The sequence below is a fragment of the Anomaloglossus baeobatrachus genome, chromosome 6 (genome assembly GCF_048569485.1).
Source record: "Anomaloglossus baeobatrachus isolate aAnoBae1 chromosome 6, aAnoBae1.hap1, whole genome shotgun sequence".
Lineage (NCBI taxonomy): Eukaryota > Metazoa > Chordata > Amphibia > Anura > Aromobatidae > Anomaloglossus > Anomaloglossus baeobatrachus.
This window is the reverse complement of record NC_134358.1, coordinates 238,424,327-238,450,845: the sequence shown is the minus strand read 5'-3', so window position 1 is coordinate 238,450,845 and position 26,519 is coordinate 238,424,327. Positions and strand designations below refer to the sequence as shown.

Below are 26,519 nucleotides of genomic sequence, written 5' to 3'. Positions count from 1 at the left end.
CTTTTTCACCTGGATGGGAGTTTTGGTATAACTTTTTTCAACATTTCCCCATGCCTTGAATAGCATACATACCAAAATTCAGCCAATTCTGCCACCTGGGTCAGTCTTACTACCAGTTTTCTATTAAAAAAAAAAAAAAACACACATTTTAGAGCATGGAGTCTTGAGCAAAAATTTGCAACAGCTTGCAATTTTATGCTATTCCATCAATTTTTCAAAAGTAGGTGTGGTTTGGTATGCAAATTATGTTTTGCCATATTGCTATGCAAATTGTTTTGCCATACTTATGTGACTTTTATTTTTTTAAAGTCAAAGTCACATTAAGAAGTCCCAAGCTCACTCAAAATGGGTTTCTAACCTGGAGAACCCCTTTAAGTACAATAAAATACATAACATTTTTGTGGAAAACAACTCTTTATTGACAGAGGAAAGAACAAATGGGCTGATTCATCAATACTTTTATACCACAAAAGTGATGTAAAAGCTTTAAAAAGTTGTATTTTTTGTGCAGTGCAGAGTTAGATCAGCTTTGAGGGAGCTGGAGTGAACTCGGGACAGGACAAAATGTGGTCATGAAAAGTGGCAGAGTAGCATCTCTGGAATAGCACACGGAGATGTACACCACTCTTAATAAATTCGGTGCCAACACGCTGGCATAGCATGAGTGTGTACTGCGCCAGTCTTGACGATTTGGCTCCAAAGTGTTTCAAACTTAATTTTGAAAATAAAATGACTAATCATATATTTGTTTATAGAATACCACCATAGAGGAGCTTTTATTGAGTATTTACTTTACATGCTAGAATATTGTCCTAGAAAGAAATGACAAAATTAGCCATAGTTTTTTAAAATTATCTTTACACTTTAGACAGCCATCTGCTGATCGTTTATTTTGCCAATAGCTATTTCTTCATAGTTCATATGTGTCTAAATAAGCATCAAGGGGATGTCTGGCGCAACACAGAGGTACAACGGGGATGGAAAGGGGTTAGGAAGGCACTTATGATAGAGAGAGGGGAGAAAAGTCACCACCTGACAATACCCTGTGTCTGCTCCCTAACTTCCCTAGGCAGGTCCTTCCCCTTGTCGCCATCACGTGCCTAGTCCCTAGCTTTCCCTTCACTCACTGTGGCTAGTGAAAAGGCCAGTGAGCGCACCAGATTCACCATTACAGTAAAAAGACACAAGTGACGGAAGACAGACAGGGAAACATACACAAAAAAGAAGTATAAACTCGAACTCCAAAGCTGAAGCCAAGCACCAGAGCTTCAAGCGGCATGACCTCAACAAGTTCCAGAGGCTCCCTTTCTCCACAGTGGTCCGTTCAGAATGATTTCTATAACTGGCATCATGTGATGGAACATGTGACTATTTAATGACGAATAGAGTAGTCACAAACCGACTGCACCTGAGAGAGGACTAACCAGGAACTACCAACAAGGAAAATGTCACTAACCTTTGCTGCAGCAAAAGAAAGAAACTACATTTAAAAACCAGAGTCTCACAAGGCAATGTGAGGCTCAGATATTAAACCTGTCACAAGTCTCCTAAGGACAGAAGACCCTTGTGACAATAAGAGAGGAAAATAAGAATCTGCTAGACATCACTGGAAGTGGCTAATCCACTGTGAGGACAAAAATCAGAATTCTTGAAATCCAGTATTCCCTTCTCTTTTTCCCAAGCATCTGTCACCAGAAGAGTTGGAATACTGCCATACACATTAGATGGTTGGCTGGTCTTGAAAAAGTTGGAAATGTATGGGCTTCCTTCTTGCATGTATTACCAAGGGGGGGGGGGGTCATACGAATCTTAAGATAGCTTCATCCACACCTATAGAAAAAAAAAATATATATATTTTAGCACAGTCTTTAAATAATTAAGCCTGAGAAGACAGCAAAAACTCATTAGGATTGATATTTTCCTGAAAGTGCAAATCTCTAGATTAGATCAGTGCTGGAAATTGCCCATGACAAGCAGTGATTTGGGAGAAATGTGCCTAGTCTAGAGCACTAGAAAACAGTGTTTGTTCAGTCTCATAAGAAGTACTAGCGAATGCAAAACTTTTACACCTCTCTTACAAAGTCATTCCCGTGAACCCAAACTTAAACAATTATAAGCATCAATGTCTTTGTGGGTTTGTACCCTAAAACATGTAATGACTGACATAATGAAAAGAACAAACACAATGAGCATCAACAAAAGAAGTGTGGACTTAAAAGTATTGTACTTAAATATCCAAAATTGTATTTTTATCTTCAATGTACACAAGCAGTTGTAACATATGAATAAGTTTATTACTTAGTGGTTGTAATATAAGAAATTTAGACATTTTTAGGATTTATGACAACTGTTCTATTTTTCTTTTAATTTTATACAAAAAAAAAAAATCATAAAAGAAGTAGTCTGAAACTAAAGTTGATTTTATTAATAAAATGTTTATCTAGTGTAATAATTAGTGATGGGTGAATATATTCGGTACTATTCGTTACTCGCACAAATATTAAGGTATTTGGGATACTCGTTATTTACAAAATATTTTAGTACTCGACTCATGAGTTTTGAGTTGCCTTCCCGAATGTTTGGCACCTGATTTTCAGCCACTTATATGCAGGGATTATCTACCAATTGATGCATCCACTAGATAAGTTAATTGTGGCGCTTTACCCGGCTCATCCCGATTGCCCTGGTGCAGTAGCAATCAAGGTAACATATGGGGTTCATATCAGCTATAATTTATATATTAAAAAAAAACAAAAAAAAAAAAAAACAGTTGCCATCAAGCCCCAGGTTGGTAATGAAGAGGAGTCTATGAGACCCCCCACCCCATTACCAATCTTGTAAGAAAAGAAAAAAAAAAAAAAAGACACAAAATCCTTTATTTCAAATATTAAAAAACACACCTTCTTTCACCAATTTATTGTCCCTCAAAACTTCACTGCAGATCCAACGTGATCACACGACGGCCCACAATGATCCTGGCTTTGCTACATAAAAGCTGCAGTGATGGAAAACGAGACTGATCACTGCAGCTCTTAGGACATACTAAGGGCAGCGGGGGACCTGGCAGTTAGAAGCGGTGACATCAGTCAGGTCACTGGAGTTCACAGCCAGGTTCCCACGGTACAAAGTGTGACAACCGGTGAATCGCTGACAGATTGCCGGACTTCCAGATTGCAGGACATGGTGGCACAAGAAGTTCGGCATATCGATGTGTGTGAAATATTCCCCTTCGTTGGCCAATCTGGTAATGGCATTCTATGAACATGAATTCATATTTTCTGATAGGAACCCATTCACATCATGCGTTTTTTGGTATGGCAGATACATCGATGATTTACTCTTCATTTGGGGAGGTGATCTATCTGCCGTACCAGATTTTCTTTCCTACAAGAACAATAATCCATATAATTTCAGATTTACACATACTCATGATGATCCTGCAGCGATTTCTTTTTTGGATTTGCAACTCAAAGGTGTGCTGGGAGAAATAATTAGCACATCAACACATATTAAACCATGCGCAGGTAATACTATATTACACGCAAACAGAAGTCATCCAAGACATACTATTGAATCAATCCCTGTGCGTGAATACACACGTCTTAAAAGGAACTGCAGCTCTCCTTTGAGTCTTGATCAGGAGCTGAATAATTCTAAAAATAGACTTTCAACTAGGGGTTATCCTCCATGCACATTGGAGAGAGATAATCGGATTGTTTCTACTAAAACAAGAGAAGAGATGTTGAATACTGACTCTAATTCAGATTTTAAAATCCCCCGTAATCAAACAACTACTTCTCATAGTGGGGATAATATAGAGTCCGGCCATTCTCAGAAAATTTACAATAATAACAAAATGAGTAATAATAACAATGGCAAAAAAAGCAAGAACCATTGGTAATATCTCCCCAAGCTACCTATCTGTAAATTCCCACACTAAATTATGGCTTGATACTGTGGTTTTCTATAGATGTGGCAGCTCAAACTGTAGAACTTGCACTCACGCAAAAGGTATAAAAAAACCCCCTTCCATCCATGATTCCAGTGTGACACATGATATTAAACAGTACATCAATTGCAATACGAAAAATAGTTTATTTATTGGAATGTACTGAATGTAATCTCAAATATGTAGGCTATAGTATACGCCCGCTTAAGAAGCGATTTTCAGAGCATGTCACTGACATTGTCTCATTAACTACGTGCACCAATCTTCTATATCTATAGCACAACATTTTATTAATGCTCATGATAGATCTACTTCTACCCTTAAAATTTCAGGTATTGAAAGAGTGTTTTTTTGTAGCCGTGGTGGTAACCATAGGAGAAAACTGTTAAATCGCGAAGCGTTTTGGATATTTAACTTAGGCACATGTTCTCTTTATGGATTTAATTCACGACGAGAGATCATGTATCATTATTAACCATCCTCATATTCAGACCTTTCCCCTTTTTTTTTTTTTAATTTTTGCTGCAAAATTGGTTGCTTTCATATTTGAATCATAGATTAGATATAACAGGATGTCTCATGTTATGGGACTCCAGTTAACTCATGGAGACAGAAATAAGGGGGTCTTTACTATATCGAATATATGTATATATCATGTGACTATAATGGTGTCCCATTGGAATGTTTATTTTGTCGGTATATAATATACAAAATTGATTTACAATTTATTATTACTATTTAATGATCAATGCATTATACTTTGTATTTGTACACATTTTGTAAAACCTTTACGGGTATTATACTGCCACAGCTTGGTGCAGTACTAATTTCCCCTTCATTTGGGATCATTTGATTATACCACCTGTGTCATTCATCCCCTTACGGTTAAAAGTGAGCCTTTATGAAACATAAGCTATATGCTCAGACAAAGGACATCTTGCATTTCTAATTGCTCTTACTATTTTGGATCAAGTCCTGTACTTTGGATTTTAATTTTTGGAATAAAAGAAATTGATTTTATGCATTTGGAAGCTGGAGATCTTTTCTATTTTGCCATCAAGCCCTAGGTTGGTAATGGAGAGGTGTCTATATGACCCCGCATCCCATTACCAATCTGGTAAGAAAAAAAAAAAAGAAAAAAAAAAAAAAAAAGAAGACACAAACACACAAAATACTTTATTTTAAATAATAAAAAAACACACATTCTTTCACCAATATATTGACCCTCAAAACTCCCCTGCAGATCCGATATAATCCACACGACGGCCCACGATGATCCTGGCTTTGCTACATAAAAGCTGCAGTGATGGAAAACGAGACTGGTCACTGCAGCTCTTAGAACATACTAAGGACAGCGGGAGACCTGGCAGTTAGAAGCGGTAACATCAGTCAGCTCACTGGAGTTCACAGCCAGGTGCCCACGGTACCAAGTGTGACCACCGATGAATCGCTGACAGATTGCCGGACTTCCAGATTGCAGGACATGGTGGCACAAGAGGTTCGGCAATTCGGCAGTCAGGTCACAGGAGTTCACACTCGAGTGCTCCCTCGCTGCCCTGAGTAAACTCAGTTGAACCCGCTGCCGGATTGCTGTGGGGCTGTGTCCCGCAAACCGACAGTCTGGCAATCTGGCAGCGGGTTCAACAGAGTTCACTGAGAGCAGGGGGATCCCCCTAGTGTGAACTCCCGTAACCTGACTGCTGGTCTGCTGTGTGGCAGTGTCCCACAATCAGACAGTCTGGTAATCCAGCAGCAGGTTCCACTGAGTTCACTGAGAGCAGTGGGGGAGCCTCAGAGTGTAAACCTGATTGCCGGATTGCCAGACTGTTGAATTGTGGGAAACGGTGACACAGCAGTCCGACAGTCCTGTAGCTGTGAGGCCCGAAAACTTTAAAAGGAGCCTTTAAGGTTCCTACAGTTTCCCGATGTTGGGACACTTGAAGGCTGTGAACTCCTACTAGAGTTCACTTGCTCCAGATGTCTCAGCAGCTGTGAACTTCAGGAACATTAAAGGCTCCCTTAAAGTTACCAGGTTTACAGCTGCTGTGAGACCAGGTGGCTGTGAGCTCTGGTAATTTAAAAGGTTACTGGAGCACCCAGCCACTCGGTCTCTCGGCAGCTGTGAGGCCTGGGAACCTTAAATAAGCCTTTACGGTTCCTGGAGTTCCCTGCTGTAGGGATACCTGGAGGCTGTGAAGTATTACCAGAGCTCACTGCCTCCAGCAGTAGCTGGAAACACCAAGAACGTTAAAGGCATCCTTAAAGTTCAGGGTTGACAGCTGCCGTGAAACCCGGTGGCTGTGAGCTCTGGTAATTTAAAAAAATTACCGGAACTCACAGCCACCTGGTCTCCCCAGCAGCTGTGAGGTCCGTTTACCTTAAAATAGCCTGTAATGAAGCTTTAAAGTTTCCTGGAGTTCCCAGCTGTTAGGACACCTGGAGTAAAACACAGTACAGTAAAAATTTAATCTTTTGGCTGCTAGATGGCGCCGACCGCAGCACTGCTTCAGCTCAGCTACACTTAGCCATTTTATAAAACACAACTATTATGATGGACACATTATAAAATACATTGGACATATATTTAACCACAGTAGATGTGTGCTAATCAAGCCACCTACTACATGCCTCCCTTCTTAAATCAGGCTGTCCTCAGCCAGGACTTTCATTAGGCAATATGTACTTATTTACTTTAAAGTCTGAATGGCCGTAGGCCAGAGTCCATTTTCCTCCATCTGGATACTGAACGGGGAAAAACATATTTACAAGCAGGCTTCCCGCAGGCAACAGTTTCTTATTTGTCAGCAACGGCCTGTACCTCGCGCCTGTCTATTTCCAGCAGGTATGCACAAGATAAAATAAACTGTGGGAAAAAGGCGCAAAATAGGGTCTTATCCGGTATAACAGATGGAAAAGTGAATGTGCAATAGAAGCACTCACCTGATGGGGTTGTGCCAGTCACAACTCCTTTAGTAGCATGAAACAAACGTGGAAGGCAGCAGTCCCGCAACAGCAGAGTAGTTTCGGATGATGGGAGAAAAGCAGGTTAAATACCGCGCCAAACCACAGGAATCAGGATGAAAAAGTAATTCTCTTTTCTTTATTTTCACAGGTCTACGCGTTTCAAGGACATATCCGTCCTCTTCCTCAGGACAAATGCAGAGAACACTATCTAGTTAGTGTTCTCTGCATTTGTCCTGAGGAAGAGGACGGATATGTCCTTGAAACGCGTAGACCTGTGAAAATAAAGAAAAGAGAATTACTTTTTCATCCTGATTCCTGTGGTTTGGCGCGGTATTTAACCTGCTTTTCTCCCATCATCCGAAACAGCAGGTATGCATGACAGTCCGTCCCGGACACACTCCTGAGGGTCCGCAGGTTCCAACTCCTCCACTTTTTGCAGATGCCAGTACAGGGTAAATAACACTGTCCTGAAGCCCCAAGGATAGATAAAGGTCCATAGGAATAAAAACCTTGGGGAAATGAGGGCAAAGTCTTTGGGACAAAGGGGAAATCTCCTCGGGCCAAGGGCAAATGGGTTCGGCAGCCACCTAGCCACTTGGCATTCCAAAATAGGGGAGCACAACATGCGCAACATAACTAGGGAGGGGGACAAACAAAAGTAAGTACCATTGGCCACTTGAGGCCATCTTCAGAGGCAGAGTCTCTCGATCGATTCCCACATAACTCGGAGCAGTTCCGTGCTGAAGTGCAACAGGCACAACTCTGAGAACTCTGAGACTCGACATTTTACCTACGCCGTCACACTTGCGGCCGGACTTCACACTCAGCCGTCTTTACATACATGGCCACATGAGCCCCCTGGGCCACATTGACAATGTCTGGAGGACTCGCCACTCCACTTGATGCCGGCATGCTTCTGGGAAGCTGGCTTCTGTCTCGCCACTAGGGTGTCAGGTATCGAGCATCAGAGCAGCTGGATGATCCTCACTGGGGCACGCGTCATCCACCTGTAACGCTTCCCAAAAAACGTCTTCAGCCATCTCGTGGACCACGGCTACCATGTACGTACCACTAATGGAGGCCATCCTCTTTCACGAAGCGGACCCGGTTTCCCCAGGTAAGAGCAAGACCATCACACACCAAACCGGCATTGACATATACTTTTTCCCTGATCTCGTCTTTCTGGATAAAAATGTAGCCACACCCATGATCAAGTTGATGGATCACCCTATGGGTAATGCGGCCGACGATGGCACTACCTCCCGTCTATGCCAACTTGGCTCTCACCCAGGCCTCCCGCTTCTTTTTCCTTTCCATCACCTGCGGCACCCACTTCACTTCACTTCAGCCGCATGTCGGGCTGAGGCTTTCTTGGCCGGAGGGTGTTGGGACAAGGGATCCGATAGCCACCTTCACCAACCAGAGGTGACAACGGTTTTGTCACAAGAGCAGGTAGGGTCTCTTTTGCTCCGGGCTGCTATTCTGGCCAAGCCCCTATCAATTGCCAGACCCAACTACTCGACTAACGGTGGCCTTCTAGGTCGACACCTCAACCGCTACTTTAGGGAGCATGATGTCTTCCACAGCAGTGGCCATTTCCCGACCCCGGGTTCCACTTTAGAGATGAGTGAACCTGAGGCTCGAAGTTTGAATGTCGGGTTCGGAAACAGAGCTCCAAAAAAACCCCAAGTTTTGGGTTCGAGGTTCATGAAGAGTGCGAACCAATCAATTGAGCAGTGCTATGTTGGGTATGATTGATGCACAGCCCTCCTGTGAGAGCTGCGTGCAGTGTTTGATCAGCTCACATTTGGGGTAAAATCAGCGTGAACAGACGTTGTGTACACACACAAACCTAAAAGATTTATTTTTTATAAACCCCTGCCACCCTTCGCCAGAAGTGTTTTGCTAAGTGTTTGCTAACGGCACATAACGGGGGGAGGTTGAGTGTATACACTTTATCTGATCACGCTGATTTTACCCCAAATGTGAGCCGATCAAACACTGCACGCGGTTTGCACAGGGCTGTGCATCACTAATACCCAAGCATAGTGATGCTTGCTCGAGTGGTTTGTACTCGTCACTCATTCGAACCTTGAACCCGAACTGTGTTTTTTTGGAGCTCAGTTTCCGAATCAGGAACCTCAAGCCTCAGGTTCACTCATCTCTAGTCTGCTTACACACTTCCAGGCCCCCCAGTCAACCTTGTTTAGCTTTAGTAGCCAGCTGGGAGATCCATTCCTGCCAACCATGGTCACTTTGGGCCTGCAGACCATACCACTGGCTGTCTCTTGCCAGAAAAGGCTCTATAAAATCGTCCTTCACCTTCCAAGATTGCAATGGTGTGGTCTGCAATGGTTGGGAGGTCTCCATTTTCCGGACCGCACACTCCAGAGAGTGTGGCCTCTTCTGGTTTCTCTTCCCGTTTCTTCAGGGCTGCCGCCCATTCCCGATCAGCATCGCGGGATGGACGGACTCTCTCCCTTGGGTTCACCTGCCGGAGGCGGGCACCACTGAACATGGGGAGATGCTTAATCCCCAGCTTCTGGATACGCAGGGCAGTGCTTGGTACTTTTTTCCTCACCCCCTGGTGAACTTTCCAGGGGCAGGCTCCACTGCACACGGGGCATTTCTTAATCTACAGTTTCCGAGCCCACCAGATACTGTTTTGCGCTCTTTTTCTTCAGTTCCGCCCAAAATGAGCATTTCCCACGCTTGGCACCTGGCCATATCTTGTCACCTATGTTTCCACGTTCCATAACTTGTTCTTCCCAGGCATCTTAACTGCAGTCCGTCTTGACAGATTGTGAGAGAAACGACCCTACTCGCAGCGCCACCTATAGGGGGGTGCCAACTCTGGGCCAACAGGGCTCCGCACTACTTCACCAGACTGAACCTGTGTTTGTGATCTGTGATGCCCCGCACTAGTCGGGTCGTCCCAAGTAGTCACACACAACACCACACCCCCCTCCCAGTTAGGTGACATCAGCAAACTAAAAAACCTTGTCACCACCCTCCAGGTTTGATGTCCACACCAGGGGGCGGAGCCAGGTGGTTGGCTCCGCCCACCGAGGAGTTCACAGGCCTGGAGGCGGGAAAACAGTTAGTCAAGGCAGGGTCTAGAGGAGTCTAGTTCAAGTGCAAGGAGAGAGCAGTCAAGTTCACGGGCAGTCCTGTGTCCAGGCTGCCAACAGACTACCAGGTGGCTGGGTCGGAGCCCAGTCGCCATTGGCAAGGAGGCAGACGGTGGTGGCCGCCTGCTGGAGACCGGGAAGACGACCGGTGGAACCGTAAGGGACTGGGACAGGGTAGTGGCCCGCCGGAACCGAACCGGGGAGCCAACTGGATACCGGAGCACTAGGCAGCGTATTCAGACCCAGTACAAAGCCCTGAACCGACAGGGCCGAGTCGAATCAACTGATTGAGGACTGGACTTTAGGACCTATCCCACACAAGTCCCGTTAGAAGACAACAGCCCAACCATACAGGGTAAAGTCACCGCCAAGGCATAGAGACCCAAAGGGCCAGCGTCTGCGGGCAAACGGTCTCCTGCGGCATATACAAGTCGGGGAGCGGACTACCGGTGTCTAGGCATAGGAGTCAAACATTTACACACAGAGGTGCAGGAGAAAGGCGGAAACCACCAACCTATTCTGGGAGAAGCTGCAGCTGGCTGCGGGCCCCGTTCATCACTCCGTTTGGTTTACCAGAGACTACTGTGTCTTGTGTCAGAGTGAGTACACCAGTGCCATCAGGCACCGCACTGCACTGCACCGCAACACTTCACCCTGCACCCCGGCCCTCGCCTACCGGGCCCCGGGACCAACGCCCCCTACCCACGGAGGGGTCAACACCTAGCTGCGCCATTACACCGCTCCCGGGAGTCCCCATACCTTCACCGCAGCGGTGGTGTCTACAATCACAACCCGTGGGTGGCGTCACGAACTAACATCTCAAATCAAACCACCTCGGCCCCGGCCGTGGACTTCTTCACCCAGATCCCCGCGTGTAGCGCCAACTCCCTTGCAGAGTGACGTGACCCCCGGGTCAGTGAGAGTCTCGAGCCACCACCCGCAGTACGAGCACGGATCAGAGTGGCTCGGCGGTCGCAGCTGAGCCCGGGGGGTGGTACAGATCCGCCCCAGATGGAGGGTGTGACACTTACTTCGGTTTCAGGGGAGCGTCAACCTCCCCACAGCCAGTTACCATTGTAGACGTGGCAGGGAACATATCACACAGAGATTCTCTTTTAAATACAGCATGGAACGGTTTATTTGTTCTTCAACCCTTTCGACAGATATGGCCATTCCAATCTCAATCTGCTGCCATTGTTCTATGAGGTACTTCTGCCTAGGAATTAGCCTTCCAGCTGCTGAGCCCAAGCCTCCACTTCCCTTTGCTTTTCTATCCGCAGCTACCTCCACTCACTATTATTATTATTTATTTATAGAGCACCATTAATTCCATGGTGCTGTACATGAGAAGGGGGTTACATACAAAATACATATACAAGTTACAGTAGACAGACTAGTACAGAGGGAAGAGGGCCCTATCCTTGCAGGCTTACATTCTATAGGATTATGGGGAGGAGACAGTAGGTGGGGTGTAGATTGGGCGGCAGCTCCGCACGGTGGTCGGGCGGCAGTGAGTTCATTGTAGATTGTAGGCATTTCTGAACAGGTGGGTTTTCAGGTTCCGTTTGAAGTTTGCAAGGGTAGGGGATAGTCTGACGTGTTGAGGCAGCGAGTTCCAGGAGACTGGGGATGCTCGGGAGAAGTCTTGGAGTCGGTTGCGTGATGAGCGAATGAGAGAGGAGGAGATAAGGAGATCTTGGGAGGACCGGAGGTGACGTGTTGGAGTGTAGTGGGAGATTAGTTCGGAGATATACGGAGGAGAGAGATTATGCACAGCTTTGTAGGACGGCTTCAGCCCCTCGACTTCCCGAGGAACTCTCTCTCAAGCTCATCCATCTAATCCTTGAACTCTTCTAAGCCTGTCCAGAGGTGAGCCTTAGGCTCCAAACACTTCGAGGATTCCACCGTGTTCTCCGACGGGCCCAAGTTACCAAGCACCAATCGCAGCAATCCCTCTGCAGAACTAACTTCTCTCTAGCCTGTCTCACCAGCGAACCCTCTGTCACTCCTCCCATCTTTGCTCTCCGTTCCCTATGCAGCCGGGAAGTACCTGCCACACTGTACATACTAAAACCTTTACTAACTGTAATCCCTATCTTGCTAACATTCTTATACTCTACATTACATGGTTAATATATTAATCACACATTACAGATTATACTTTACATTGCAATAAAACACAACATTAGAGAAAAACACAGTATTAAATAAAAAACACTAAACTTTTTGCCGCTAGATGGCACCAACCACAGGACTGCTCTGGGTCAGCAACACTTAGTTATTTTATAAAACACAACTTTTATGATACACACTATAAAATACATCATACAGATTATATTTAACCACCATAGGAGTGGAGCAATCTAGCCACATCCTACAGATGCATAACAGGATCTTTAAAAATTTGCATCCTTAGATATTAATCCTTGACATGTATCCCTTATAGAGTGGGTACGGAAAGTATTCAGACTCCTTAAAATTTTTAATTTTTTGTTTCATTGCAGCCATTTGGTAAATTCAAAAAAGTTCATTTTTTTTTCTCATTAATGTACACTCTGCACCCCATCTTGGACAGGAAAACCTCAGAAATGTAGAAATGTTTGCAAATTTATTAAACAAGAAAAACTGAAATATCACATGGTCATAAGTATTCAGACCCTTTGCTCAGTATTGAGTAATAGCACCCTTTTGAGCTAGTATAGCCATGAGTTTTCTTGGGAATGATGCAACAAGTTTTTCACACCTGGATTTGGGGATCTTCTGCCATTCTTCCTTGCAGATCCTCTCCAGTTCCATCAGGTTGGATGGTGAACGTTGGTGGACAGCCATTTTCAGGTCTCTCCAGAGATGCTGAATTGGGTTTAGGTCAGGGCTCTGGCTATGCCAGTTAAGAATGGTCACAGAGTTCTTCTGAAGCCACTCCTTTGTTATTTTAGCTGTGTGCTTAGGGTCATTGTCTTGTTGGAAGGTGAAGCTTTGGCCAAGTCTGAGGTCCAGAGCACTCTGGAAGAGATTACTTACAGGATATCTCTGTACTTGGCCGCATTCATCTTTCCTTCAATTGCAACTAGTCACCCTGTCCCTGCAGCTGAAAAACACCCCCATAGCATGATGCTGCCACCACCATGTTTCACTGTTGGGATTGTATTGGGCAGGTGATGAGCAGTGGCTGGTTTTCTCCACACATACCGCTTAGAATTATCACCAAAAAGTTCTATTTTCGTCTCATCAGACCAGAGAATCTTATTTCTCGTAGTCCTTCATGTGTTTTTTTTGCAAACTGTATGCGAGCTTCCATATGTCTTGCACTGAGGAGAGGCTTCCGTTGGGCCACTTTGCCATAAAGGCCTGACTGGTGGAAGGCTGCAGTGATAGTTGACTTGGTGGAACTTTTTCCCATCTCCCTACTGCATCTCTGGAGCTCAGCCACAGTGATCTTGGTGTTCTTCTTTACCTCTCCCACGATTGCTCAGTTTGACTGCACGGCCAGGTCTAGGAAGAGTTTTGGTGGTCCCAAACTACTTCCATTTAAGGATTATGGAGGCCACTGTGCTCTTAGGAACCTTAAGTACCGCAGAAATTCTTTTGTAACCTTGGCCAGATCTGTGCCTTGCCACAATTCTGTCTGAGCTCCTTGGTTTGTTCCTTTGACCTCATGATTCTCATTTAGTCCGACATGCACTGTGAGCAGTGAGGTCTTATATAGACAGGTGTGTGCCTTTCCAAATCTAGTCCTATCAGTTTAATTAAACACAGCTGGACTCCAATGAAGGAGTAGAATCATCTCAAGGAGGATTACAAGGAAATGGACAGCATGTGACAGTGACTTAAATATGAGAGACTGAGCAAAGGTTCTGAATACTTAGGACCATGTGATATTTCAGTTTTTCTTGTTTAATAAATTTGCAAAAATGCCTACATTTCTCTTTTTTTCTGTCAAGATGGGGTGCAGAGTGTACATTAATGAGAAAAAATGAACTTTTTTTTAATTTACCAAATGGCTGCAATGAAACAAAGAGTGAAAAAAGTTTAAGGGGTCTGAAGACTTTCCATACCCACTGTACACAACATTTCAGGTATTGGAACCTGAAAATGCTCCCTTAGGAGGTGATTATCATCAGAAACCTTTACTAGTCAAATATTCTGTACTGTATTTTTAAAATAAGAACAAGAAGCATACAGAAATGAAATATTAAGATCTGTCCTCATTCATATTAAATCAGTCAATGACAATTATAATTTTTTCTTTTGTGGTATATTACTATCGTTGTGACACTCATCTAATGTTCTTTAACAGTGAAAAAGTTTGGATCTCTGAATAGGGGTCAAGAAGCCTACAGGAATTTATTAAATAAATTAAAATAAGAAGCATTTTAAAATTTTATAGTGGCCAGACACCTTCATAACGCTATTAACTTGCAGATTAACAATATATTTGTAGGTAAATAGCGTTAGCTGATGGGTATCTGTCCTATTAAATAACAAGAAACATACATATTAATATGTAGCCACACAACCGTAATATCCTGAAGGTGTCCCTATTAAGACTTTCTTCTTTGCCCTTAGCCCAGGGCACATTGTGGCAATGTTCCTGTAGGAGGTTGACCTAACCCCTGCAAGCCTCCCTGAAATCCTGTGATATTATATTGGGTGATCTTATACTGTGGCTGTGTATTAATGTATTATTTGCTTTTACCTGTTATGGAACAATGCACATAGAATATTGTGGGTAAATCACAGTCCCACCAGCTACCACTAGATGGTGCTGCACTCCCCAAAGTTTGGCCAGGAGTATCAGAAAGGTATAGTGGTGGAGTTGCTAGAGCAAGACAGATAGTCCAATCCACGGTGACAGAAAAAGGCGGAGGGGAGGAAAGAGGACAGTCAGTTGTAGTGGGAGAAGAAGAGGAAGGAAGCTGTGCAGACAGAGTGGTTCCTGGGAGCAATTGAAGAGCAATCCTGTGGATAAGTGAGCAGGCGGAACGTGCATGGATGCAAAGCGTGGGGCCAAGTCTTAGGCTAGTTTCACACTTGCGTTGAACGGCATCCGTTGCATTGCGTTGTGTGACGGATGCAACAGATGTGTTGCATATAGTGGCACAACGGATGCTGCTAAACAGCGGAATCCGTTTAGATTTTTTTTTTTTTACAGTTTACCGGTGGCAGACTATTGTGAACGATCAGCTGATCGCTCACAGCAGCCGGTCGCCGGGTGATCAGCTGATCGCTCCCAGTAGCCGGCCGCCGGGTGATCAGCTCATCGCTCCCAGTAGCCGGCCACCGGGTGATCAGCTGATCGCTCCCAGTAGCCGGCCACCGGGTGATCAGCTGATCGCTCCCAGTAGCCGGCCACCGGGTGATCAGCTGATCGCTCCCAGTAGCCGGCCACCGGGTGATCAGCTGATCGCTCCCAGCGCCGGGTGATCAGCTGATCGCTCGGCCGCCGAGAATGTGTGCGGGTTGCGGAGTGTGGAGTGGGTGGAGCCGAGCGGGGCCATGGCGCTGAGGACAGGTGAGTGTATGTGTGTGTATGTGTATGTATATACATACATGCGGAGTGGAGTGCGGGAGGGGGCGGAGCCGAGCGGGAAAGTGTCGGGCTCCCTGCACACGTGACCAGGGTAAATATCGGGTAAAGCACTTTGCTTGGTTACCCGATATTTATCTTGGTTACGGGTGCAGGGAGCCAGAGAGAGCATGCGCAGTGAAATCCTAAGGATTCCGCTGCTCAAAAAAAGTTACATGCTGCGTTCCTCTCGCTGGGCAGAAGCAACGGAGCGTCGCCCAGCGGAAGCAACGCAGGTCCTTTTGGCACAAGCTGTGTTCCATACAAGTCTATGGGAAACAGCGGAATCCGTTAACGGATTCCGCTGTTTTCCAAAAGGGCGGATTGTGACGGAAGGAAAACAACGCAAGTGTGAAAGTACCCTTAGGGACAGCCACCGTGAACATGGATTCTGGGGATTCCTGAAGTGGAACTCAGTGCAACCAAAATGTCCAAACCCGCAGTGAGACGGGCTGGTGCTCCAGGAAGCCGGTGGGACAGCTGTGCTAGTAATGATGATATGAAAATGTATGCTCTGTCCTGTGAAGAAGTTGTGCCTCCCTTATGGGGAAGAATGTTTATCTGAAGTTATGACATACAGTAAAATTCAAGTGATGGAAGAGAGTACAGCGTCTGTCATTGATTTATGGGGATGAGGATCGATTAGAAAGCTAGTGGAACAGCAACGCCTAAGAGTGTGTCCCCCACTAACTATATTCCATATCCAATCCTTTTGCATGTAGCGCGACAGCTGGGGACACGACTACAATCCCAGGCCGCACGATGCACAGCCATGTTGAGGGAGTGGGTCAGAAACGTCAGGATAAGTCGCCCCATTACGGCCGTCCCTGTAGAGCCGAGCCGGTTACAGAAGCAAATATGTATGAAGGATGATGATTACGTCTGTCCTAAGAAAATGGAAAGTAAATGTGAAGCATCCGTTCAGTAAAATCGTTCAAATGTTACCTGATAGTCGTCTGCTTACTGAGAGCACGGGGCATGAGGCCCATGGAAGTGTAGAAGCTGGCTGAATAAATGTAAGCGCAGCAGTCAGCAGGTATCACCTGCACAACACCTACCACCCACACTACTCTTCGGGAGAACCGGTTGTTAAAATAGCAGCCGGTTCCTCGAACCAGCAAGAAACAGCTCTGGCGATCCGGTTCCCTGTATTCATTTGTGTTAGTGTCTCTTTAAGACTAACACAAATGAATCCCCGTACCTCCGCGCCGCATTTCCGGGTTCAGTGGAGCCTGTCTGCTTCCTGACCCGGCGTGCAGCGACGCGCTGACGCTGCAGTGAGGTCACGGCCGTGTGAGGCGGTAGCTCCTCCTACTGCCGTCTGTCAGTGTGCAGAGTGCCGTGGAGGACGGAAGACTGAGGAGATGCTGCTGCTTGGAGCAGGTAAGTGCTCAGTGAGCCGAAGATGCAGGGAGAGGAGCCGCATAAGATGGCAGCTATATGGGGAAAGGACTGGAGACCACATGAGATGGCAGCTATATGGGGAAAGGAGACCACATAAGATGGCAGCTATATAGGGAAAGGAGACCACATAAGATGGCAGCTATATGGGGAAAGGAGACCACATAAGATGGCAGCTATATGGGGAAAGTAGACCACATAAGATGGCAGCTATATGGGGAAAGGAGACCACATAAGATGGCAGCTATATAGGGAAAGGAGACCACATAAGATGGCAGCTATATGGGGAAAGGAGACCACATAAGATGGCAGCTATATGGGGAAAGGAGACCACATAAGATGGCAGCTATATAGGGAAAGGAGACCACATAAGATGGCAGCTATATGGGGAAAGGAGACCACATAAGATGGCAGCTATATGGGGAAAGTAGACCACATAAGATGGCAGCTATATGGGGAAAGGAGACCACATAAAATGGCAGCTATATTGGGAAAGGAGTCATATGGCACAGGATCTGCAGTGGAAAAGGAGTACATGGGATGGGATCTGCAGGGGGAAAGAGGCCATAATGGGATGGGATCTGCAGGGGGAAAGAGGCCATAATGGGATGGGATCTGCAGGGGGAAAGAGGCCATAATGGGATGGGATCTGCAGGGGGAAAGAGGCCATAATGGGATGGGATCTGCAGGGGGAAAGAGGCCATAATGGTATGGGATCTGCAGGGGGAAAGAGGCCATAATGGGATGGGATCTGCAGGGGGAAAGAGGCCATAATGGGATGGGATCTGCAGGGGGAAAGAGGCCATAATGGGATGGGATCTGCAGGGGCAAAAAGGCCATAATGGGATGGGATCTGCAGGGGCAAAAAGGCCATAATGGGATGGGATCTGCAGGGGCAAAAAGGCCATAATGGGATGGGATCTGCAGGGGTAAAGAGGCCATAATGGGATGGGATCTGCAGGGGTAAAGAGGCCATAATGGAATGGGATCTGCAGGGGGAAAGAGGCCATAATGGGATGGGATCTGCAGGGGGAAAGAGGCCATAATGGGATAGGATTTGCAGGGGGAAAGAGGCCATAATGGTATGGGATCTGCAGGGGGAAAGAGGCCATAATGGGATGGGATCTGCAGGGGGAAAGAGGCCATAATGGTATGGGATCTGCAGGGGGAAAGAGGCCATAATGGGATGGGATCTGCAGGGGGAAAGAGGCCATAATGGGATGGGATCTGCAGGGGGAAAGAGGCAATAATGGGATGGGATCTGCAGGGGCAAAGAGGCCATAATGGGATGGGATCTGCAGGGGCAAAGAGGCCATAATGGGATGGGATCTGCAGGGGCAAAGAGGCCATAATGGGATGGGATAGGATTTGCAGGGGAAAAGAGGCCATAATGGGATGGGATATGCAGGGGGAAAGAGGCCATAATGGTATGGGATCTGCAGGGGGAAAGAGGCCATAATGGGATGGGATCTGCAGGGGGAAAGAGGCCATAATGGGATGGGATCTGCAGGGGGAAAGAGGCCATAATGGGATGGGATCTGCAGGGGGAAAGAGGCCATAATGGGATGGGATCTGCAGGGGGAAAGAGGCCATAATGGGATGGGATCTGCAGGGGGAAAGAGGCCATAATGGGATGGGATCTGCAGGGGGAAAGAGGCCATAATGGGATGGGATCTGCAGGGGCAAAGAGGCCATAATGGGATGGGATCTGCAGGGGCAAAGAGGCCATAATGGGATGGGATAGGATTTGCAGGAGAAAAGAGGCCATAATGGGATGGGATCTGCAGGGGGAAAGAGGCCATAATGGGATGGGATCTGCAGGGGGAAAGAGGCCATAATGGGATGGGATCTGCAGGGGGAAAGAGGCCATAATGGGATGGGATCTGCAGGGGGAAAGAGGCCATAATGGGATGGGATCTGCAGGGGGAAAGAGGCCATAATGGGATGGGATCTGCAGGGGCAAAAAGGCCATAATGGGATGGGATCTGCAGGGGCAAAGAGGCCATAATGGGATGGGATCTGCAGGGGGAAAGAGGCCATAATGGGATGGGATCTGCAGGGGCAAAGAGGCCATAATGGGATGGGATCTGCAGGGGCAAAGAGGCCATAATGGGATGGGATCTGCAGGGGCAAAGAGGCCATAATGGGATGGGATCTGCAGGGGGAAAGAAGCCATAATGGGATGGGATAGGATTTGCAGGGGGAAAGAGGCCATAATGGGATGGGATCTGCAGGGGGAAAGAGGCCATAATGGTATGGGATCTGCAGGGGGAAAGAGGCCATAATGGGATGGGATCTGCAGGGGGAAAGAGGCCATAATGGGATGGGATCTGCAGGGGGAAAGAGGCCATAATGGGATGGGATCTGCAGGGGGAAAGAGGCCATGATGGGATGGGATCTGCAGGGGGAAAGAGGCCTTAATGGAATGGGATCTGCAGTGGAAAGAGACCACATGGGATGGGATCCGCAGGGGGTGGGAGACCACATGGGATGGGATCTGTAGGGGAAAGCAGACACATGGGATGAGATCTGTATGGGGAAAGTCGTCTGTTCCAATTTTAGCAGGGCTCCTTTAGTAATAATATTTAAAAATTGTAGAAAAACCGTTTAATACAATATGACTGACAGTGGCTGGAACAACTGATACTGTACAGAAGAGTGACGGTATAGGAGGGTAACAAGGGGAAAGAGATTTTACTTTAAAGTACTTGGATTTTTTGGTTGAGGAAAGTGCGTGAAAATGGGTGTGGTTACAGAATGGGTGTGGTTTTCAAATGGGCGGGGTTTACAGAGAACCTGTTAAAAATTTGAATCCCACCCCTGGCCACAACCCTCGACCACGACTGCCCCTCTCTGGGCTCTTAAGCGAAGAGTAGGTCCTGATGAAACCGTGCAGAAGAGTGCTGTCACAAAAGGCCCCTTCAATAGCTTCCAGCTAAATCCCTGTGGGTGGGATGAGGGGTGACCGGAAGGACTTTTTGTTTCTGCCATGTAAAATAAAACCGAGGGAGAGGTGAGGGTCTCGAGGGCTTTATGAGGAGGCCAAGTACCAGGGAAGTGGTCAGTCGGAAAAATAAAGTATATTCTTGTTGCGAACGGCAACCCCCTTGGGGGTCAAGAGTGTGCCGGTCTAAGGCGTGATGAAGAATTGTATTTGAAAGTTGCAAGTAAAGATGTTTTGTTTAAGGAACCTGGGAGTGTCAGTGTTTGTGTCGCACCAAGAGAAAGTAATTATATCACTCAATTGCACTGGAGCAGCGATCAGTGTGCAGAGAAATAAGATTGGGCTGCGCCGCAGCTGAACAGCCTCTGCTACAACTCCCAAGTCCCCCGTCTGCCCCTCCAACCTAAGAGTAGACAGGAATGCTTAGGAGACAGCCCAATGGCAGAGAAGACCACTAAGGAGATGGCCTGAGGGCAGAGAGGGGCAGTGAGGAGACAGTCTAAGAGCAGAGAAGAGCTTTGAAGAGACAGCCTGAGGACACATAGTAATACCAAGAAGAGTGCTTAATGGATGCCTTGAGGGCAGACAGTAGCACTGAGGAGATGGCCTGAGGGCAGAGCAGAGCCATAAAAACAAGGCCTGAGGGCAGAGAGATACACAATAAGCAGTTGGTGTGAGGGCAGAATAGAAGCCTGAGCAGATGGCCGGAGGTCAGGGATAAGCACTGAGGAAACTGCCGAGGGCGGAGAGAAGCACTGAGGAGGTAGTCTGAGAGCAGAGAGTAATGGTAAGGAGACAGCCTGAATGTGGACTGATAGCAAGAACTTAAAAGGGAACCAACCACCAGGATTTTCCCATATAAAGTAAATGTCCTAGCATAATTATTAAAATCATACCTTCACTTTTTTTAGATTGGATCTTTAATTGCAGAAAAAAAAAAAAACATTCATAAAAAGGTCCAGATATTGGTGCATTCTTTGAATGATGTGTGTAGTGGGATGGGCTTTTTTTTCCCCCATCAGCGCATGCGCCAATGTCGCAAATAGTTTTCTTCACGGTGTCTTCAATAAAATGGCGCTGGCGGTAGACGCATGCACTGACTCCGGCAACATTTTAATGAAAACATAATTAGCAATGCACACACGCCGCCAACAGCGGTAATGGCGGAACAGCACGAAATTTAAATAAAGAAAAGGGGCAAGCCATGAGGATGCTGGAGTAGGATTTTACACAGAGCGCCCAACTCACAAAAGACCACCCCGTTGCATACATCAAGTAAAGAATGCACCAATTTCTGGACCTTTATGAATGTTTTTTTCTGCAATCAATGATCCAGTCTGGAAACTGATGGTATGATTTTAATCACTATGGTACATATTAGCGCCAGTATTGCACTGCCATTACTTTATATGGGAAAATCCTGCTGGTTTGCTCCCTTTAGGTTGACAAAACTTATTATAGCAGAGGGCATACTCAGGCTGTGTATCCGAAGACAAATAATAACAATAATGGACAGGACAACAAAAAAGGTTTAGCAGTAGTGGGAATATAGCCTTCAAGAGGTTGTCAATCACTTTGCAAACTTTTCTTAATGTGGCCAGATGAGAAGGATATGGTAAATGGATGGGGTTGTGTTTAAAGGCATAGTCATACACAATCCACATATTTTGCTTCTTTTTCTCTTCAAAAGTTCAGTGGTATGGTATGGTGTATGGGGCAGCAGGGTATCAGCAGAGATGTCAACTTGGGAGAACTCTTCATAAGGTAATATGCAAGTAGGATGTTAAGGCAAAAATAGAAGTAGCTTTTTGATGGGGACATTGCTGAAAAAAGACCACTAGCATGAAGCCCATAATTCATGTACCACATCCATGGGCATCCATCATTTCAATGCCAAAATAGCGGTTGACTCTGATAGAAGTCATGTGACTATACCACAATGTTTTATTAGAGTGATGTGGAATCATAACTGGTAATTTGGGTTTGTCCTCTACCTATCCTCCTGGCCAGCAAAATGCAAGTCTTTTCCCTGTCTAGGAAAGTTCTGTGCTGCACTTGGAGTGCCCTGCCATGACCTTCATTTATTACTAGAAGGTGGCCCGATTCTACGCATCGGGTATTCTAGAATTTACATATTGTGTAGTTAATGTATGATTTTTGTTCTATATATATATATATATATATATATATATATATATATATATATATATATGTTGTGTGTAGTTACCAAGTGTTTGTGTAGAGCGCTGTACATGTTCTGGGTGTTGTCTGGGTGTGGCGGGGGGTGAGAGCGGTGTTGTATGTGTGTTGCGTTGTTTGTGGAGCGCTGTGTGTCTGTAGCGTTGTGTGTGTGTTGCGCGGTTTGTGTGGGTGTGGTGTGTTTTGGGGGGAGGTATGTTTTGTGCAATGTGTGTGTGTTGCGTGGTATGTGCGTATATTTATGTATGCCGCGGTGTTTGTGTGTTGGGTGTTGTGTGTGTGCAGCGTTGTCTGTGTGTGTGTGGGTGTCTGTGTAGGGCGGTGTTTGTGGTTCCCAGTGTGTGTGTGGTGTGTTCTGTGTGTGTTGGGGGGAGGTGTGCACCTCCCACCATCGTGCTCCATCCCCCATGCTGCGCACCCCCCATCGTGCTCCATCCGCCATGCTGCGCACTCCCAAACGTGCTCCATCCGCCATGCTGCGCACTCCCAAACGTGCTCCATCTGCCGTGCTGCGCACTCCCAAACGTGCTCCATCCCCCATGCTGCGCACTCCCATACGTGCTCCATCCCCCATGCTGCGCACTCCCCATCGTGCTCCATCCCCCATGCTGCACCAGCATCAGCCTCTCTCCTCCCAGCATCAGCCTCTCTCCTCCCAGCATCAGCCTCTCTCCTCCCAGCATCAGCCTCTCTCCTCCCAGCCTCAGCCTCCCCCAGCATCAGCCTCTCTCCTACCAGCCTCAGCCTCCCCCAGCATCAGCCTCTCTTCTCTCAGCCTCCCCCCTCCCAGCCTCCCCCAGCATCAGCCTCTCTCCTTCCAGCCTCCCCAGCATCAGCCTCCCCCAGCATCAGCCTCTCTCCTTCCAGCCTCCCCCAGCATCAGCCTCCCCTAGCATCAGCCTGCGCCTCCCAGCCTCCCCCAGCATCAGCCTCCCCCAGCATCAGCCTCCCCCAGCATCAGCCTCCCCCAGCATCAGCCTCCGCCTCCCAGCCTCCCCCAGCATCAGCCTCTCTCCTCCCAGCCTCCCCCAGCATCAGCCTCTCTCCTCCCAGCCTCCCCCAGCATCAGCCTCTCTCCTCCCAGCCTCCCCCAGCATCAGCCTCTCTCCTCCCAGCCTCCCCCAGCATCAGCCTCTCTCCTCCCAGTCTCCTCCAGCATCAGCCTCTCTCCTCCCAGCCTCCCCTAGCATCAGCCTCCCCCTCCCAGCCTCCCCCATCATCAGCCTCCCCCAGCATCAGCCTCTCTCCTTCCAGCCTCCCCCAGCATCAGCCTCCCCCTCCCAGCCTCCCCCAGCATCAGCCTCCCCCAGCATCAGCCTCCCCCAGCATCAGCCTCTTTCCTTCCAGCCTCCCCCAGCATCAGCCTCTCTCATCCCAGCCACCCCCAGCATCAGCCTCCCCCAGCATCAGCCTCTCTCCTCCCAGCCTCCCCCAGCATCAGCCTCCCCCAGCATCAGCCTACACCCTCCCAGCCTCCCCCAACATCAGCCTCCCCCAGCATCAGCCTCTCTCCTTCCAGCCTCCCCCAGCATCAGCCTCCCCCAGCATCAGCCTCTCTCATCCCAGCCACCCCCAGCATCAGCCTCCCCCAGCATCAGCCTCTCTCCTCCCAGCCTCCCCCAGCATCAGCCTCCCCCAGCATCAGCCTACACCCTCCCAGCCTCCCCCAACATCAGCCTCCCCCTCCCAGCCTTCCCCAGGATCACGCTCTCTCCTCCCAGCCTCCTCCAGCACGCCGTGCTCCTCTGCCGACACTCACAGATCCGATCGCATACACACACACACACCCACCCGATCGCATACACTCACACACACCCGATCGCATACACTCACACACACCCGATCGCATACACTCACACACACCCGATCGCATACACTCACACACATTGACGATATTGCACATACGCGCTCACTCACAACATCCGGAGATACCACATGCTTCTGGCCATGTGATCCTCCAGCAGGTCCTGGAAGCTCACAGCACAGTATCGCGGCCGAGAAGCAAGCGATATCTCTGGATGCTGTGAGTGTGTGGATGCGATCTGATGTGTGTGTGAGGTGTGTGTGAGTGAGTGTGATCTGATGTGTGTGTGTGTGTGTGTGTGTGTGTGTGTGTGTGTGTCTGTTATGTGTGTGCGTGTGGATGTTCCGCCGCTGCAGGACCTTGATGCGCTGGTAACTATGCTACCATGGTTACCAGCGCATCCCGTCCCCCACTCGCACGGGAGCCCACACCAGCATACGGCGGCAAACCCCAGCAATGCGAGGGTTTGTGTCGGCTGGGTTGGCGGCGTATGCTGGTGTGGGCTCCCGGGGGTACAGTACTCACCTGGGAGTCGTGTCTCCGTGTCAGTTCGGGGGATGCGTGCGGGGGGCGGGGCCAGAGCGAGCGTGCATTGCGTGAGGGGGGCGGGGCGTGGCCGAGTTGCCGGGGCGAGAGGCCAATCCGTGTGGGGGGCGGAGCCTGTGCGAGCGGCCGGCCAATCCGTGTGGGGGGGAGCCAAGGCGAGCGACCAATCCGTGCGGGGGGGCGGGGCCATGGCGAGGACACCATAAGGACACAATTTTGGAGCAAGACAGACAGACAGACAGACAGACAGACAGAATAAGTCAATTATATATATAGATCTATTAAGGAAGCATCACACGGCACACTGCGAGTCGCTTTCTCAATCTAAGTTTATAAGACGCAAAATATATTTTGCAACGTATAAGGATAACATTGAGAAAATTACTTCGAGTCAAAAAAAAAAAAAAAAAAAGACACGGAGTGAGTCGGCTAGCCAGGGCTGCAGTCACATTGTGCACAGGTGAACCAAATTGGCACTGGAATGGGGAAAAGGCACTGATAGGGAATTGTAATGCATGCACTGTACCCATAAGACTGGCATTTAACACGGACGCGTGCTGTCCAAAGTTTTATTGGATAGCACTCAGTCCAATGTTACACTATAGAGCAGTGCCAACTAGTGCTTTTTTTACTCATGCCATTTCAACATGAGGTAAAAGTCGCTGCATGCTGCTGTGTTATCTATCCTGGACCATCCAATCATGGTCCCAGTGCAGGAGTTGCATTTAGAACCAGGACATCGAGTGCTTCTATGAGCTATACATCTCAAAGGCAAGTTGGGCTATAGGTGGGAGGAGGGTCCTCACCGAGTGATAAAAAGGGTACCGCCCAAGAACCCAGCGTATGACATCTGACCTGAAGGGTAGGAAGAAGTGCACAGTAGGGTGCTACATTGTAATATGCTCCATCCCTGTGTGTTTGAAGGAGAGCGAGTGGCCGAACTCCCAAAAGAACAAATAGATTCTGCGCCAAGTGAAGTTGTCAACAGTGAAGATGAGTGGTTTGCCATGCTGGCAGAGACCAGAGAAGCAACATCTTCACCTCAAGCTAGACCGGAAAATAAGTTTAAACAGGCCAGTAAAGTGCCAGAAGGTCTAGAAACAGCAGTCCCGGGGAATTGGAAAATGGGTCAGAGCAAGAACCTCCACATGATGCACCCGCCGTTTTGAGTGTCTCCATATAGCAACTTCAACAGGTGTCCTACTCACAATGTATGCACAGGATGATTTCATCTGGCAGCACAGGATGATTTCATCTGGCAGCACATGATACAAACCCAAGAATGTGCTAAGTTGCTGGCAGAGGAGACACCTGGTCTGGTGATAGTTGTGTCGCAGCTACTAAATATAGGAGGCCTGGCCAGGCCAATAAGACAGAGCAGGGGGTGAGGGTGAGGGGGGGGGGGAATGTTGGCACTTAGACCTCGAAGAGCGCAGTTAATTGAGCAGTGGAGCAGGCTTCCAGCCACCATTGCTAAAGAAGAGGCCGACAGCAATTAGTTCCAGAAAAATACAGAACACTGACTGCAGAAGGAACCAGAAGACTGAATACCGACTACAGAAGAAACCCAAAGACCGAATACCAAGCACTGACTAAAGAAGCAGACTGAATACTGACCACTCCGACTACAGAAGGAGCCCGAAGACCTAATACCGAGCACAGACTGCAGAAGGAACCAGAAGACTGAATACCGAACACTGTATCCAGAAGATCTGAGTGACTGGAGCCATTGCTTTTGTCCAGACGCACAATACTAAGTGAGGAAAGTTACCCACTAAAATTGTGCTTGCGGCCTATCATCCTGTGCCATAGCCGTTAGGGCTTGTGTATTGTCAGACTATGTTATCTAGACAAGGGGGATTTTGACAGAAGTCGGGGTGACACCATCGCCTCCCTGACAGAGAGACTAGGACTAAGATAACTTTATGATACCCATTATTTAATGTTATAAGTAACCAAGTGTGATAAAATTGCATTTGTATTTTATACATCTCTTAGGCCGGTTTCAGACGTCC

The 26,519-nt window shown here is 47.5% G+C and overlaps 1 long non-coding RNA gene across 1 annotated transcript in view; it reads right to left on the bottom strand.

Moving 5' to 3' along the window:
* Positions 1–744: 744 nt before the first annotated feature.
* LOC142243142 (uncharacterized) overlaps positions 745–26,519 on the bottom strand; it is a 92,241-nt gene continuing 66,466 nt past the window's right edge. The window contains exon 2 of the long non-coding RNA XR_012724309.1: positions 745–1,830. This is a non-coding gene — a long non-coding RNA (uncharacterized LOC142243142). The remainder of the gene's footprint in view (positions 1,831–26,519) is intronic.